This window comes from Pan paniscus, chromosome 17, assembly GCF_029289425.2.
Source record: "Pan paniscus chromosome 17, NHGRI_mPanPan1-v2.0_pri, whole genome shotgun sequence".
Classification (NCBI taxonomy): Eukaryota; Metazoa; Chordata; class Mammalia; order Primates; family Hominidae; genus Pan; species Pan paniscus.
Window position 1 is genome coordinate 29,430,057 of NC_073266.2, and position 13,036 is coordinate 29,443,092.

The 13,036-nt window shown below is 45.1% G+C and overlaps 1 long non-coding RNA gene and 1 pseudogene across 1 annotated transcript; one reads left to right on the plus strand and one right to left on the minus strand.

Moving 5' to 3' along the window:
* Nucleotides 1–323: 323 nt before the first annotated feature.
* LOC100993301 (small ribosomal subunit protein eS4-like) lies at nt 324–1,850 on the minus strand (annotated as a pseudogene).
* Nucleotides 1,851–3,687: 1,837 nt separating this feature from the next.
* LOC134729242 (uncharacterized) lies at nt 3,688–12,465 on the plus strand. Its single transcript, XR_010110135.1, has 3 exons — nt 3,688–4,193; nt 10,872–11,071; nt 12,045–12,465. It is a non-coding gene; the product is annotated as an uncharacterized LOC134729242 (long non-coding RNA).
* The last annotated feature ends 571 nt before the right edge of the window (nt 12,466–13,036 follow it).

The following is a 13,036-nucleotide window of genomic DNA, read 5'->3' on the forward strand; positions in this document are numbered from 1 at the left end:
AACAACCCAAGTATCCATTAATAGAGGACTGCCTAAATAAACTGTGGTACACCAACAGGAGAGGACATTGTACAACTATAAAAGCAAAAAAGAGGCCCTTGCGTATTCACACAAAAACCCTAGGATATATTGTTCACTGACAAAAATCAAAGTGCTGAGCAATATCCCAAAAGTCTTACTGCAGTTCGAAACTTTTATAATGTTAGAAGTACAAGTACTATAAACACAGAAGAAACATGATTTGAAAACTTAATTGTATACATTTCTTTCTTTTTTAGATTAATCATGCCATATGATTATTATTTTAATTAATTTTTGAGACGGAGTCTCACTCAGACACCCAGGGTGGAGTGCAGTGGTGTAATCTTGGCTCACTGCAACCTCCGCCTGTCGGGTTCAAGTGATTCTTCTGCCTCAGCCTCCCGAGTAGCTGGGATTACAGGCACGAGCCACCACGCCTGGCTAATTTTTGTATTTTTAGTAGAGAAGGGGTTTTGCCATGTTGGCCAGGCTGGTCTCAAACTCCTGACCTCAGGTGATCCACCCCCCCTTGGCCTCCTGAAGTGTTGGGATTACAGGCTTGAGCCACCGTGCCCGGCCCATATTATTTTTACTTACTTACAAAGATCTAACATGTCACCCAGAGACCATTTCATCTACTGGTCTGTTTGGCCACCAGTCTCTTGTCTGTCTCTTCAGCAATGGTGAGGCGCATTCCCTTTCCTTGGGGAAGAGAAATCCAGGGTTTGTTGATGTTGCTGTTGGCATCTTTCCCATGAACCACATCAAAAGAACCAGGGTGCCTCTCTCTGTTGGTGATCACACCAATTCTTCCCAGGTTAGCACCTCCAGTCACCATACACAGGTTCCCAGTGTTGAACTTGATGAAACCAGTAGTCTTGCCATTCTCCAAATCAACCTGAATGGTGTCATTCACCTTGATGAGGGGATCAGGGTAGCAGATGGTATGAGCATCATGAGTCAGCAGATGAGGGATTCCTTTTGTGTCCACAAATATTTTTCTCACTTTGCACAACCTGTACTTGGCCTCCTCAGGTGCAATACGATGTACAGCAAAGGGAGCCTTGGTGTCATAGATCAGATGGAAATTCTCTCCCGTCTTGTCAGTGCTCATGACGTCCATGAATCCAGCAGGGTAGGTTACATTAGTTCAGACCTTGCCATTGATCTTAATGAAACTGTGCATGCAAATCTTCTTTACTTCATCTCATGTCCGACATTCTTAAGTCTGTTCTTTAGGAAAAGATGAGGGAGAGACACTCTCTTAGCTTGTGGGGATGGGTGGATCGATGAGGAGCAAACACACGGGTCAATTTATCCAGCATCAAATGCTATGGAGCTGCTGCCCATTTCAGATGCTTCTTGGGACCACAACCATGACAGCACTAGGCATGGAAAGAGCTTTTTATTTTATTTTATTTTATTTTATTTTATTTTATTTTGAGACAGGGTCTCACTCTGTTTCCCAGGCTGGAGTGCAGTAGTGCCACCACAGCTCACTGCAGCCTCAACCTCCTGGGCTGAAGCGACCCTCCTACCTCAGTCTCTGAAGTAGCTGGGACCACAGGCATGGACTACCACACCTGGCTAATTTTCTTTTTTTTTGGGTAGAGACAGGTTTTTGTCATGTTGCTAGGCTGGTCTCAAACTCCTGAGCTCAAACAATCCACCTACCTCAGTCCCCCAAAGCGCTGGGATTACAGGCATGAGCCAACATGCTCAGCCTTGTATACATTTCTTATTCACTTATTTAGTCTTGTGAACTTGGAATAATAAATTTTAAACTTAATGTTTTTGTTTCACTATTGTTTTCTATCTTCGATCAGAGATACTGAAACAAAAAATAAAATGTACTATTTAAAATTCACAAAACTAAATAAGTGTAAAAGAGATTTATATAATACAACTTCCAAGTGATGTTGTTTGTAGCATTTATAATTCTGAAATTATTAATGCCTAAAGTTCCACCAAGGCTTTTGGGTTACCCTATACAGGGTATGCTAACTTTCATTTAAGAAAAAAGTGGATTCCATATCTTTGCTATTGTGAACAGTGGAAATATGGTACATACACACCGTGGAGTACTATGCAGCCATAAAAAGAAAGAGATCGTGTCTTTTGTGGGAACATGGATGGAGCTGGAAGCCATTATCTTTAGCAAACTAATGCGGAAACAGAAAACCAAATACTATGTATTCTCATGTATAAGTGGGAGCTAAATAATGAGAACACGTGGACACAAAGAGGGGAACAACACACATTGGGGCCTACTTGAAGGCAGAGGGTGGAAGGAGGGAAAGGATAAGAAAAAATAACTACTGGGTATTAGGCTTAGTACCTGGGTGATGAAATAATCTGTACAACAAACCCCCATATCATGAGTTTACCTATATAACAAACCTGCACATGCATCCCTGAACCTAAAATAACAGTTTTAAAAAAAGAAAAAGGTGGAAATAGTTGTGTTCATTTCCTGTGGTTTCTGTAACAAACTACTATTAATTTAGTGGTTTAAAATAGCACACATTTATTCACTGCTAGTTCTGGAGGTCAGAAGTCTAAGGAACGCTGCCTTCCTGGAGGCTCTAGGAAACAATCCATTTCCTTGCCTTGTTAGCTTCTAGAAGCTGCCTGCATTCCTTGGTTCATGGCCCCTTCCTCCATCTTCAAGACCAACAGTATAGCATCTTCCAAGCTCTCTTTTTTTCGGACTCTGACCCTTCTGCCTCCCCCTTAGAAGGTCACCTGTGGTTACATTGGGCCCACTGGGGTCATCCAGAATAATCTCCAATCTCAAGATCCTCAGTTCAATCACATCTGCAAAGTCCTTATTCCACATAAAGTAACAAATTAATAGGTTCTGGGGATTAGCACATGGACATTTTTGGGAGGCCATTATTCTGACAACCACAGAAGTATATTAATTTTTGTTTATATTTGCATAACGATACACTGGAAGGATGTATTAAAAAGCAGTAAAAGTGGTTGCTTATGGGGGCAGAGAGGAATGAGAACAGCATGGAAGTGAGAATTCTTAATGTATATCATTTTATGAGGATTTGATATCTGAATATATGAGTGAATTATCTATTCAAAAATAAAATGAATAATAAGTAGGGCCTGTTTAGTTTCAGGTATCTCTAGCTAGGGACACTTAGATTTTTATAAATTCAGATGCCATGGACATAACACTAAAATGGCTGAATTGATCCTATAGATTTGGAACCACATGAGTTTACTTACATGCAATGAGCTACACATTCTACACACAGCAAGTTCTGGAATCTGTCTTCAGTTCCTTCTCACAAAGGAAATGTGAAGTCAGTGTGACTAACCAGTGGCTCCGATTCACCCTGGGACATCTTAGTATGGTTCAGGCTGCCCAGCTCTTCCTGTGGGCACGGTGTTCCCTGCCTTCAGGATTTTAGGATAAGCTGCAGCCAGGTCGTGGTCTTTGCTGTGCACTCACCTACGCTGGGGTGATTTGCATTTTCAGCCTCTCCCTGTCAAATGAACTGCACTGGGCCAGGTTTCAGCAACTCTGCGCCCACCCCACTGAGATGGGGGAGGGAGGATAGGTCCTCGTGTCCTTAAAGCACTTTAGTCCCTGAGGCTGCTGCTTGGTGTTTGTGTGTGAGCCAGCTCTGACTCACCAAATCGAGAAGAAAAAACTTCCACCGAGGACAATTTGCCAAGGAAATGTGCTCAGGCCCACGCGGCAGTGAGTCCAGCAGTTGGGACGGAACCTGAGAGGAGGCAGTTGGGGAAATAAACAGAGCGCCAACTCAACAGTCAGCGCCCCTGTGCTCGCAACCTGCGATGGGAGAGATTTCTCTGCCTTCGTGGCCGCTTCCTTAACAGATTCATGATTGGCAGGTGGCCTGCGAGCTCTCACATGCGTGCGGTGGGCGCCCCAGGGACTGCCCCTCCTTTGGCAGGAGCCTGGTTTGTGTTTATTTTTGGTTGTGCCAGAGGGAAACTGCACTTTGAGGAAGAAAAACAATTGCTGGTTGTTTAGGAGGAGCAGTCTAATCCGAGACGGCCTTGTCTTCTGCAGAAAACAAGCGGGGCGCAAATCAACCCAGGCGCAGCCAAGGGGCCGCCGTCGCGCTGAGTCACAGCCCGCTCAGCGCTCAGCGTGACTCAGGGCTGGCCGCCTCCCTGAGGCATCTGTGAGTGATCCCAGCCGCAGGAGGCGGCATCTCTTTCGTCTACGGCTCCTCCAGACTCATTTCCTTCCTCTGGAGGTTCAGGTGTCCCTGTGGGGCGTGGTTGGGGGTACGAGGCACCTCTGCGTGCAGTTCCCAGAGAGCGCCCACCCGGCAGGGCCCTGGGCCTCACGGCCTGGCTGAGGGGCTAGACCTGCCCGGCCCCGCCTCCGCCACAGGCTGTGCCCTCAGACCTTGCCAGCATCTTTCCAACACACCCATTAGTCTCAAGGTCAAGTCTGGTGAGAGGGCCTGGAGGGATTATAACAATAGAAATGTAAGACAAAGTAGCAAATGTAAGAAGCCACGTGCCTCCTTTCTGCCTGCAGTAGAATTTCACAAAGCCCCAGACCCCTGGCAACTTGCAGCTCTGGGGAAAGACGCTTTGAGGACAAAACAGGCTACAGCACACGACCCCCAACTCTCTTGCCTGAGTCACTATATTCCTTAAAACATAAATGAGGCCAGGAGCAGTGGCTCACGCCTGTAATCCCAGCACTTTGGGACTCCGAGGCCGGATGATTACTTGAGCCCAGGAGTTTGAGACCAACCAGCCTGGGTGACAAAGTGAGATCCCTGCTCCAATCTCTATGAAAAATTAGCCAGCCACGGTGGCCCATACCTGTGGTTCCAGCTACTCGGGAGGCTGAGGCAAGAGGATTGCTTGAGCCCAGGAGGTTGAGGCTGCAGTGAGATATGTTTGTGCCACCGCACTCCAGCCTGGGCAACAGAGCAAGACTGTCTCAAAAAAAAAAAAAAAAAAAAAAAAAAAGATAAATGGCCCCAGTCCTTGCCTTTTCCTATACATAAGATCATGTTTGGCAAGTTAGTGATTATGCCTATGTAATCTATAACCAGGTGCACTTTACACCCAGTGTAACTTCTGAGCAAGTTTGATGAGATTTTGCAGATACTAAACCTCCACACCTGTATATAAGCAGAGAGCTGAAACACGGTGTAGTCTCATGGAACCTCTCTAGAGGTCTGCTTCTGGGCTGTAGGCCTCAGTGAGACTTCTGAATAAAACTAACTTTAATTCTTTAAAAGCTTGATCTTTTTTCCTTCAGTCGACAGAAGTAATTGCAGTGTTTAGTGATCAACTCCTGCAGGCCCAAAACAATTATGTTAAATTATAATTCTTACCAACCACTCTCCCTTCTCCCCTCCTAAGGAGATGTGATTCTCTGCGGGGTTACACACCCAGCCTCTCTTGGAGGTGGGTGGGAAGGGGTCATTCCAATGAGAAATGTGTATGATAAAGGGAGAGCCAGAGCTGGAGCCAGGTAACGAAAGTTAAAAGGCGAGCAGCTCTGGTTTAGTGTGAGAAAGGATGCGAAGGGAGGGTTTTGAGGTACTGGAGGGACCAGAGGGAAATTTGAGCAGCTGTACTGGAGGGTGGGGCTTTGGGGAAAAGTCATATCAAAATGAGAGTTTTAGGAAAGTTTTCCATGTGGTTAGTGGGGCAAATTCCTCTCTCTTTGCATGGTTCAAAAACACTTCCAATTGCTTGGAATCTGGCTTGTGTTATTTATTTATTTTTATACTTTTTAGAATTTAGAGATGAGATCTCACTATGTTGTACAGGCTGGTCTCAAACTCCTGGGCTCAAGCAATCTTCCTGCCTTGGCCTCCCAAAGTGCTGGGATTACAGGCATGAGCCACCCTCTCAGCCTGTTATTTATTTATCTATTTAGAGATGGGGGTCTTGATCTGTCACCCAGGCTGGAGTGCGGTGGCGTGATCACAGCTCACTGCAGCCTCGAACTCCTTCCATTAAGTGTTCCTCCCACCTTGGCCTCCCAAAGTGCTGGGATTACAGGCATGAGCCACCGCGCCCGGGCAAATCTGGCTTGTGTTTATATGCACATCTGTAACACACAGACTGGCCCAGGGAGGCCATCAGCCCGGTGGAGTGTATGGTGACCCAGGCTCCCCAGCCCACAGCACTAATGTACTGGGCTGGCGGGAGGTGGGCAATCCCAGAGCACCAAGGTGAGGGGCGAGGGCTGTGAGGTGGGAAGGAGGGAACACAGATAAGAGGTGGTGTGAGACAAAGCTGGTGACCATCTCACAAGGACATGAGCCTCTGGAGAGGCTGCATGGAGCCATTGCTCTTGGAATGGCGCAAGAAGCCATGGGAAGCTTGAATGAGCCATTTATCTGTCAACTTCTCCCATCTCCCAACTCTCACTGGTCCATGTTCCTTCCTTGGGGCGTTATCTCCCCCATGTTTCTGAGTGTGTTACTCTGTGTTCCTCTGGGCAGCCCCCTGGGGCAGTCAAAGCCCGTGGGGGTCTGCTTGACTCCCACCTGGGTGCTGGGGCTGTAGCTACAGAGGACGTAATGGTGGTCATGTTTCTCTGCCAGGGGAGGCTGAGTGTTGGGTGGTGATGTGGCAACTGCACCTGCTCCTGGAATAAGCAGCAGAGGCACAGACATCAGGTGGGGACAAGCAGATCTCAGAGGTGCACCTGCTGGTATGGTGCAGTACTTTTATGCTAATGGGCAACGGGATATCTTCCTTAGGAAATTGTATTTGTATTTGTTGGGAAATTACTACCATATACTGATTTTTGGTAGTACAAGATATGTTGCTTCCATATGCCAGGAAACTGTCATGATAAATATACATGACATGCCTACAATGTGAAAAATCCCCTTAGATGTAATGTCCTTGTGCAGTATTCAACAATGTACAACTGTCCATGGCCTTGAACTGGCCTCATGGGCCCAGTATAAGAGTAGGCTGCCACAGAAAGGTCTCTCCACAAAGTTCATTCACATTTCAATGGACAGTTGACTTGTTGAAACTGAACACAAAGCTCTTCAGGTTTGCCCCAGAATTCTGGAAGGTGAATCTCCAAGTGGGAATAGATAATGAATGAATGAATAAAATAGTCCAGTCACAGAGATGCCTTCTTTTTCTCATTCCTCTCTATCACCCAAGAACAAAGTAAAGAATCGTTTCCTAGTGTTCCATGGACGCATGAAACTTGACAACAATGCGGCAAGGTGGTAGGCCTTATTTTTCATGTTTTTTTTGTTTGTTTGTTTTGTTTTTTTTTGTTCTTGAGACAGGGTCTCCCTCTGTCACCCAGGCTGGAGTGCAATGGTGTGATCTCGGCTCACTGCAACCTCCACCTTCCAGGTTCAAGTGATTCTCCTGCCTCAGCCTCCCAAGTAGCTGGGATTACAGGTGTCTGCCATCATGCCTGGCTAATTTTTGTATTTTTATAGAGATGAGGTTTCACCATGTTGGCCAGGCTGGTCTTTAACTCCTGACCTCAGGTGATCCTCCTGTCTCGGCCTCCCAAATTGCTGGGATTACAGTCGTGAGCCACCTCACCCAGTGTAGGTATTATTTTCCTTTTTTTTTTTTTTTTGTGAGAGAGGGTCTTGCTCTGTCACCCAGGGTGGAGTGCAGTGGAGCCATCACAGCTCACTGCAGCCTAGACCTCCTGGACTCAAGTGATCCTCCCACTTCAGCCTCCCAGGTAGCTGGGACTACAGGTGTGCACCACCATGTTGGCTAATTTATGTATTTTTTTTTGTAGAGACAGGTTTTGCCATGTTTCCCACTCTGGTCTTGAATTTCTCAGTTCAAGCAATTTACTTGCCTCAGCCTCCCAAAGTGCTAAGATTACAGGCGTGAGCCGCTGTGCCTGGCCATTTTTCATGATTTTACACATGAGGAAACTGAGGCCCAGAAATGTTAATCTGGCAAGTGTGTGATCGTAGCCAAGATCAGAAAAGGCAGGTCTTCTGATCTGAATTCAAGCAGTGTGAGTTACACTAAATCAACTTTTCTCTTGATAAAACAGCTAAAAACTCAGTCACTTACCCTGGATCATTCATATCATCTCTATACTGTCATCTCCCTACTTAAAGGCCATCTTAGCAATCATTATGTCAGATTGTCAAGATTCCCTAGTTTTCACTCATTCCTTCATTCCTTCATTCCTTTATTCACTTCATATGTGCTATGGTTTGGATACGGTTTGTTTGGCCCCACCAAATCTCATGTTGAAATTTAATCCCCAGTGGAGGTGGGGCCTGGTGGAAGGTGTTTGGATTGTGGGGGAGGATCCCTCATGGATGGGTTGGTGCCTGTCTGGTGGGAGTGAGCAAGCTCTCACTCTTAATTCCCAAGATAATCGGTTGTTGAAAAGAGCCTGGTACCTTCTCCTCTCTGTCTGTCTGTCTCTCTCTCTTTCTCTCGCTTCTTCTCTCACCATGTCGTCTGCACATGCCAGCTTGCCTTTGCCTTCCACCATGTGTGGAAGCAGCCTGAAGCCTCACTAGAAGCAGATGCTGGCACTATGTTTTCTGTACAGCCTGCAGGACCATGAGACAAATAAACCTCTTTTCTTTATGAATTACCCAACTTCAGGTATTTTTTTAAATAGCAACACAAATGGACTAAGACAAGTATTTACTGAATTTCTGCTACTATGTGCCAGACTCTGTTCTCTAGATAAGTAAATAAATATGATTTTCATTGCTTTTATTGACAGAAATAATGTGGAAATCATGTAGGCAATTCTTCTTAGCCAATGAGAGAAAGAATAGGCTCATAAGATTACAGTGGAAGTACTCCATCGGTGGTCCCATTTCCATCAGTTTTCTAGGTTGGAGAGAGGCAGAAGACATGAATTTTCTGGAAATGTTATAGAGACAGAAGCAATAGACAGAGACAGGACAGGAAGCTTAATGAGGGTCTAAAAAAAACCAGAACAGGCCAGGTGTGGTGGCTCATGCCTGTAATCCCAGCACTTTGGGAGGCCGAGGCGGGCGGATCATGAGGTCAGGAGTTTGAGACCAGCTTCACCAACATGGTGAAACCCTGTCTCTACTAAAAATACAAAAATTAGCCAGGCGTGGTGGTGTGTGCCTGTAATCCCAGCTACTCAGGAGGCTGAGGCAGAATTGCTTGAACCTAGGAGGTGGAGGTTGCAGTGAGCCGAGATTGCGCCACTGCACTCCAGCCTGGGCAACAGAGTGAGACTCTGTCTCAAAAAAAACACAAAAAACAAAAAACAAAACACAAAACAAAACAAAACAAAACAAAACCCAACCTAGGACAGAATGACACAGCGTGTACAAAAAGGAATTGATATGCCAACTGTTGATCCAGTCTTTCCCCTGGATCAATAATTGGTGCTTTTGCATCCCTGCCCCACCCCCTGACTGCCATCTCCTATAATTTGTGAACCTGGTCCTGTCCTGCCTCTGCTTTGATCCCTCTGTCTGCTGTAGCCTTTAGGAAAAGCCTGGACAAAATCCAGACTCCCTAGAATGGCACACAAGGTCTTTTATAATCTGACCATTCTCTACTTCTCCATTGCATCTCTTGCTCCCCCATCACGGCCTTCTTCATTCCCTCCATCTGGCACGTGTCATTTCTCCCAACATGCAATGTTTCTTGCTCCTGTGACACCCTCTGGAAGCTCCAATGCCCACTCCCACCACAGCCCTGCCTTCCCAGCTGTATGTGTGTGTTTATGCATTTGTCACACTCGATGGGGAGTTCCTCACAGGTAGCTGACTCTCCTTGGGTCCCCATAGCACAGTGGTTTTCAATCTGTGCTCCCGGGAGCTGAGGGAGGGGCTTTCTCTCCCGCTATCCTCCCCCTGCCATCTCCCTCACTTCACCTCAATGGGCTCCACCTTTATCATTTGTATATTGAAATTCAGTGTAATATTTCATTTTTTAAAAAGAGTCCCCTGATTCAAAAATATAAATTTAAAAATCATTTGGCCCCTAGCAGGCACTCAATAAACATCTGTCACTTATGAGGTTGGCTTAGGTTAGTGTGGACAGAACACAGGGGCAGCCTTGGGTGGTTTGTGGAGGGCGCATCTACTGGAGGCGAGGCAGGGTTGTCCACTTTTCTTCACTGCAAGCCATGTGGAGCTTACAACGAGTGCAGAGAAATTTTACTTCTGGGGACTCTTCTTTTTTAAACATGCTATGACTTTCTTTCTTAATAAATATCCTTTGGCTCAAAGTTGAGGGCAGAGATCAGGAGGCAACTCTTCAGCACCAATAGAGAAAGAGTAGACATAAAAATACCGTGATGGAGGAATCTCAATGTGTTCCCAGGAGTTCTGGAAGTACAAGGTAGCCCCCCTCCCTCCCTCCCCACCAAATGAGGGGTTTTTGGAATCAGTTAGGTGAGCGTTAGCTCTCAGGTTGGGAGTATCTGTTCAATTCTTGGATCGGTAATTATTCCTGGGTCCAGAAGAAAAAAGATACAAAGTAGTCAAAATAAAATAGACTCTTAATGGATCCATGACTGTTAATAGCCAGGGTGACTCTGTGATTTTTCCATGCCAGAGACCTGTTCCATCAAGTCCGTGTTAAACGCAGGAAGAGAGACAGTATTAACTTCGAAACCCTGGGACACGAAACTACCTCAATTTATAAGTTGAAAAAATGTATTTATCTCTCTTTCTTATGTCAAAAAGAACTTAAGGTGGCTTACTGAGATCCAAGAGTACAGCGAGGAGGAATAAAATCGAAGTGGAAGAGAAAAGGAAAGGAAAAACAAGAATGAAGATATTAAATGAAGCTTGCAGTTAATTTTTAAAAGTGCACAGATAGGCCATAATGCTGATACTTCATTTTTCTTTCTCTGCTAGACGAGAGAAACCTAATAAATTTGCACAGGGACAGATGCTCAGGGGAAAGGAAAGAGCTCTGCCTTGCACTTGTACAGAAAGGAAACAAGGCAGCAGAGGCAAGACCAATGGAGAGTACGGCAGCAAGACAGAAAGGGGCAGAAGGCGACAGAACATGCATGCTGGGGACATGGAAATTTCTAGAAAGAAGGCGCAAGCAGGTACGATTTCGGCCAATCCTAGTTGGTCTGCTGTGGTAGTGGGATGACTTACTGGATATGAAAGATCGGAGGAAAAGACACCAAAATGGTCTTGTCTGACCTCAATACCACCCTATATTTTTATTTTACTGTATGGTTTATAGAATGTTTCACACATATTCTTATTACAGACTTGATTTTTCACATTTAAGTAGCCAACACTACAAAATATTGTCAAGCCTTTTTTTTTTTTTTTTTTTTGGCTGGGCAGCTTTATTGTAGGCATGTATATTATTTGTAATAAGGTTCATGAATTATTGAAGGGTAGGGGGGTGCAGTGTGGTCTCTTAGAAAAGGCATTGTTTTGGAGTCTGAATAACCTGGATTTAAAATTTAGCTCTTCAACTTGATAGATGAGTATGAGTGACTTTAATTTATCTAGAAAATGAAGATGTAACCCACATATCTCTTATCCAGGATATGCTTCATAAATGCTAGCTATTACTGAAAATGGTTTATAATATCCCCATTACTTACTTTTTTTTTTTTTTTTAGACAGAGTTTCACTCTTGTTGCCCAGGTTGGAGTGCAATGGCACGATCTCGGCTCACTGCAACCTCTGCCTCCCAGGTTCAAGCGATTCTCCTGCCTTAGCCTCTTGACTAGCTGGGATTACAGGCGTGCGCTATCACACCAGCTAATTTTTTGTACTTTCTTAGTAGAGACAGGGTTTCGCCTTGTTGGCCAGGCTGGTCTTGAACACCTGACCTCAGGTGATCTGCCCACTTTGGTCTCTCAAAGTGCTGGGATTACAGGCATGAGCCACCATGCCCCGCCCCCCATTACTTCTTTTTAGGACCCAAGGTTGGGGACCATTAGTCTATGTGCAGTCGTGCCTTGTTATCTGTGGGGGACTGGTTCCAGGAACTGTTGGTATAATGCCTACGTGACATAGCTGAATTTCTCCTTTGCTCTAACTCTGCTTATCTTTAAGAAACAGGACACCTGCGATAAAAAGTTCCCTTTGTAACCAGACCAGCTGAGACCAGTTACAAAGCCTACCCCAGGTATCCGACCAGATGACTTCAAAAAGACCTCGGGCTTCATTATAATCTAATTTCCATGCTAAATGACACTTCCACCAGTGTCATGACGGTTGCCAGTCCCCGTGACAATGACCAGAAGGAGCCATAAAAGGACAAAAACAAGACAGCCCCTCATTCCAAGAAGTGTACCACCCAGTTCCAGAAAAGACATGGATATTCCTCCTCTTGCTTTTAATGTCCAGCCATCATTAAGGAAACCCTATACGATAACCCCCTCACCCCTCACTAATTGAGAAGTTGATTTGTGAGCCAAGCTCCCGCTTCTCAATTCCATGGCCATCGAATAAAGCCTGCACCACTTGACACTCACTTTCGGTGTTGTGTATTGGTTTCACTGCACCAAACAGGGAAAGACCCCATTTTTGTGGGGGACCAGCTCTGTTGGTAACAGAACCCCCACCGTGAATATCAAAATCTGAGAATCTGAGGATGCTCAAGTCCCTGATATAAAGTAGTATAGCATTTACATGGAACCTATGCACACCTTCCATGCACTTTAAATTATCTTTGGATGACTTATAATACCTAGCATAATGTAAAGGCTTTGTAGAGAGTTGTTGTACTTTATTGTTTAGGGAATAATGATGAGCACAAAACGCCTGCATGTGTTCAGTACAGACACAACCAACAAGTTTTTTTTTTTTTTAAATACTTTCAGTCTATGGTTGGTGGAATCCATAAATGGGGACCCCACTGGCATGGAGGGCTGACTGTATTTCCTCCTGTACAGACAAGCTACCTCTAGCTGGTGGAGAGGAAATTATTCACTCATAGTGATGTGGTCTAATTTAGTTCTCAAGTTTTTTGACCATGACCTACAATAGGAAATGCATTTACGTTGCTACCCTGTACACACATACTTACCTATAACTGAAAAGAA